At 36.7% G+C, this 5110-nt stretch overlaps 1 long non-coding RNA gene across 1 annotated transcript; it reads left to right on the forward strand.

The window, feature by feature from the left end:
* Window positions 1-1833: 1833 nt before the first annotated feature.
* LOC132851949 (uncharacterized) lies at window positions 1834-3006 on the forward strand. The gene is made up of 3 exons (XR_009649081.1): window positions 1834-1943; window positions 2409-2508; window positions 2912-3006. It is a non-coding gene; the product is annotated as an uncharacterized LOC132851949 (long non-coding RNA).
* The last annotated feature ends 2104 nt before the right edge of the window (window positions 3007-5110 follow it).

Below are 5110 nucleotides of genomic sequence, written 5' to 3' on the forward strand. Positions count from 1 at the left end.
CATGGCTGACTGCTGAAGCCATGGTCCATTCAAGACAAACCTACAGAAAGAGCTTTATTTGGGGTTATGTTATTGTATGTATGATAATTACTACTTAACATGTGATTGGTTTATATCAAACACATCCACACTCCCAATTATAAAAGTGTGTGCAGACTTATGCAACAAGGTTATTATGACTGTTCATTTTTTTTCTTTTCCCTTAAATGTTTTTCACTTAAATGTTATGTGTAATTTCACATTAATAGTGGAAAATGTTCTGACATGATTTATTTTTATATACATCACATAAACCTGCTATTTTAATATTTATGAATTTTTCCATTGTATAAAACGTCAATACATTAATATTGACTGGATAGCTATACTGCATGTAGAAATGTATTTTACAAACAGACAGATTTGGTGCATTTATCTTTGGTTTTAATAATAAAGTAATACTGCTTGATGCATATCAGTATATAAAACAACAGAATTAGACATGATCCAATTTCCTTCAGTGCAAATTGTATATACAGTAAAACAGAATTTAACTTTCAGGGACTCTGAAATTTTGTGTTTAAGACTGCTATTTTCACCTAAACAAATTGTACAGCATATCTGCCCATCTACCTGAAGATTTGATGTACAGACAGTTTCTCTACACCAATCAGATACAGGTACCACTCTATTTAAACGATAAGCTCCAGCCTTTGAAAAACAAAAGACACCTGAAACTGAGTCTACCCTTCCATAAATCTTTGGCCACAAATTCAAAATGCATATTATTGCCTTTCATAAGCAATTTATATTACTTTATATTTGATAAGCTGCAGGGGAAGCAGATAAGACACAAACCCTCCGTATCATGACTCAATGCGTGTGATAGGTTGACGCATAATCCTTTAAAAATAACCAGCGACAAATTTAAACAAGTCGACGTACGATTACCTCCAGCATTTCTTCCCAGCTGTATAAGCATAATCTTTAAGTAACAGTATCAGCAGGGTGGTGCCATGGCAATTATCCCACCATAAATACACAGCCTTAAGAATTTACCGCTCTCTGTACACACAATAATAAACATGTGAACCTTTGAAATGCATAACTAAGCAGATAAGATAAGCCAGTTTTACAGGATTTTCTTCAGTAAACTACCCACAGCTTCTGCTGTTCAAAGGTTAACCCTCACACACACACACACACACACACACATAAACACACATAAACACACATATACGCTTCATCAAATTCAATAGTGTAAGGAGGGTGTGGATGGATAGATGGACTACAATGACTATTAATTACTATAGAGTTGTTTTTATTAAAGATCCGTCAGACACTTTGCTATTTGTCTTTGCTTTGTTACCGTTTAACCACGCTTCCCACCATCTGCATCAGACACAGTTATATTTAAGCGCTTTGTTGTTATTTGGTCTTCAGGAACTTTATTCTAACGATGATAATGAGCAGAGGTGTGATAGATAATCCAGTGTGATCCAGAGCTGCGCACTGAACCGTCCTCATTAACTTGAACCATGTTAATGAGTTCATGCCTTACCCAGTGAATGGTCTCTAAGGCGAAGGCATGGCCTCGTAATAAACGATAGGAAAGCCAAGATACAGATCCTGTCATAAAAAAAGTTTTCAAACGGGCCACTGTTCACTGTTTTCAGCAGTATCGATGTGTTTGCTTGCTCTTGAACTGGATGTTATCTTTCTGAGAGTCAAGGATCTGAAAGCGAATAATCAATAAAGATAAAGATGAAAGCCTGTTTTCTTGCGCCGGATATCTTGTTCCATGGGGCAGTTGAAGACTCAGCGACTATATAAAGCGACTATATAAAGCGATATAGAGGGTTAGTTTCAGACACACTCTCATATTTGCTTCTAGGGAACCCATTGTATTTGCATAGTTTCAGGTTCTCCCTAGGAAATTGATACTTGATTGAGCTCCTCAGCTGGTTAGTATTCATTCATTGAATCAGGTGTGTTGGAAATATGGAAAATGTCAATTTGTGCAAAACTAAAGCTGATTATTATACTAACAGCCTGTAGCAGGTAGTAATCAGATCCTTATTATAGCTCCTGGGTTTACACACCCTGTCAGTCATTTGAAATGCCTAAACTGCTGATAAACACCGCAGCTCAAACATTTGCACCATATTTGGAATAAATACCAAATTTTATTTAAATCCGCTACTTGATACTCAAAGCTAATTCTGACGTCATCTCCGCTAGTCACCGATCACTTTCTAAACCTTTCTTTATTACTCTACTTAGCTCTCTGCACGATATGCTTGACTCACCAAATGTCACCGGTGCAGCACCACAATTTATTAATTACAGCTTAATTACAACATATCTCATTAGTATCCTCAACCGTAGCTAAATTCTTCCCCTGTTTCCATTCTCCCATCATGCACTAGCTCTCAGAAGACCTCAGGATTCTGTTTAGACCTTTACACTCCACCTGAATCTTATGACACCAATAAACTCGTTATCAGCTCATGAAATAATGGCAAACAGGTGAGTGCAGGTTTCTTCATAAGTCAGCGTCAGAGATTAACGGTGTTCCCTCTGTGGTAAAAGGGCTCCCACCACTGTTCCAGTTCCCAGTCTGCATTTTTTTTTTTTTTACTGCACTCCAAAATCATTACTGGCAATTAGCGTTCGTCAGGGAAGACAGCAGCTGGATGTAATTACAGGTAGCCCCTCATTACTCCTGCATGTACTGCGGAGGATGAGGGAAAAACGTGTTGGGCAAGCTGCTGTTTATCCTTATTTATTTATTTTTTCAGCTAAATGTTGTGCTACTTACAGTACAGCTATTGTGGAACAAGTAGTGCAGGTGCGTGGAGAAAATGAGAAATGTGGTATTTTGGTCTGAAAAAGTTTTGACATACTAATATAGTGTTTACCTTTATTGTAGAGTTTCTGGGCAGAAGGACAGGAGACTACACATGGAATGGTTGCCTTCACACTGGTCTTTATGCACGGATGGAACAGATCTGTGGAAACGTATCTTTAAGTCGAACTTTTTATGGTGTTAAATTTACGATTTGGTATAAAGTTTATGAGATCAGCACAAATTAGGATATGAATAAGATAAGAAAGGATAACTGGAAGTTTAAAATGACATAACCTCAGCGATAGTGAGTGAGTGAGTGAGAATGAATTTGAAGCGCTTTAAGTATCTATTGCCTCCCGGTCTTCATGCTGTGTTTCCGCCAAATACCAAACCCCTTTGTTTAAGCCCCAAAACTGTAAAATTACAACTCAACTGAAAAAAGGAAGATCGTTTAATTTACCTCCTTTACATTCATCACACCCACAACTCTAATTCACATTTACTTTCTCAATCACTGCTGATGATGTAAGTCATTTCAATTCATTTTGATTCATTTATTTGCATAGCTCTTTTCAACAATAAAAACAATCACAAAGCATCTTGACAGAAATATCTAATTTCAATCAGTTTATCCCTAATAAGCAATTCAGAGGCAATGGTGGTAAGGAAAAACTCCCTGATCCTCTGTAAGACATTAGTTAAGGGCAGACTCATGTTAACTTGTGGATGCCGATATATAAACGTAACACTGCTGTCTTTTGATTTTTGAAAAGCAGTGCAGTTTAGGCTTCTTGCTCCATTTATACCATCTGTCCTTAACATAATGCATTTTTGAGGAATGAAGTATAGGCTACATTGTTGAAACACACCACAACAAATTCTCCTAAAACACCTGTCAGCAAAAGGCATTCCATCCTAATCACTGCAACAGAATATCTCTGGTGGTAGAGAACTGCGCTGTGATCTCAAGGTGAGCCAACTCATTAAACTGTGCCTTTCTTCAGCATTACTCACTCCTCCAAATACCTCCATCAAGCCCAAACCAGAGCTGACTCACTCGAAATATATTTCCATGAATGCACTGGTTTCTATTGTTATAAGGAATATGCTTTTTCCCAAATACTGTTTGAAATGTCAGATTTAGGATTGGCAGTGGTCAAGTTTCGGTGGTGAATTTATTTAAAAGGTTTTTTAGGGGATCATTTGGTAGTTCATAGAGTCAGAGTGCTTTTCATTTCAGTTTATTTTCATGAGGTCTGTGAACCATCTTGTTATGGGCTGTTAAGATCTTAAGCCAAATACTTATTCTATGAGTGATGGATCTGTGAGTGATTTTTGTATCTACAGTTAATTCAATTTTAATCCAGTGACTGTGCTTAAAATTGTAACAAATAGCTAAAATGTAATAGCTAATTGATAACATAAGAAATGTTTGCTTTGACACTTGTTAAGAATTCACAGGATTGCACCCAGAGCTCTGAGGTGAGACGCAATCGTCCTCAACCCTCATAGAGCGCACTGCTGCTGTGCTTACGTTAGCAAAGACATGAGGGTTTACAAGATAAAAGTTGAGCACAGGATTAGCATTGCAGACTTTACCGTTTTAGTTCAGGCCAACACAAGAAAAAAACAAAAACTTCTTTTTTGCAGTAGATTTAACTACTACTTCCTATGTAACATGTATGTTGTTGATATTTTCATTTAGTTTTTAGCTAAACTAAATCTATACCTTTATCCAAACTCAAAAGTATTCATTTACCTTTATTTTTTACACTCATATCTATCCGATAATCTTAAATTCAGCACTTATGTTGAAACACTAAATCAGATAAGCTGTAGTCAGACAAGACGAATATCCCTACTACCTTATTATACAGAGTAGGTGAATAGCAATATGCCAAAGGAAGCCAATATTCGTTAAATAGTACAGTAGGTGAGAACTACAAGGATGAGTTACTGCTTCTTCTGAGATTCTGCAGTATAGTGTGAAGTATATTGTCATGTGCTTAAAGAGTGCTTTAAGCGTTTATATATAATAAAATTCCAACCTAGACAAAAAACAGTTTGTTTAGTCATAAAATGGCATCGTGGGAGATATTGCATATAGTCAGTGATATAAATTATTAAAATATTAAGGAAGGTAATGTACATATAGTACAAGGATAATCGGAGACAGGGTCTGATGTCATTACAGTACAGTAAGGTGTTAGTGATCATGATGGAGTCGATGTATGGAGTCAGTGCACACTGCACTATCCCAGAAGTCAACAGGACTGCCAT

This window comes from Tachysurus vachellii, chromosome 10 (assembly GCF_030014155.1).
Source record: "Tachysurus vachellii isolate PV-2020 chromosome 10, HZAU_Pvac_v1, whole genome shotgun sequence".
Classification (NCBI taxonomy): Eukaryota; Metazoa; Chordata; class Actinopteri; order Siluriformes; family Bagridae; genus Tachysurus; species Tachysurus vachellii.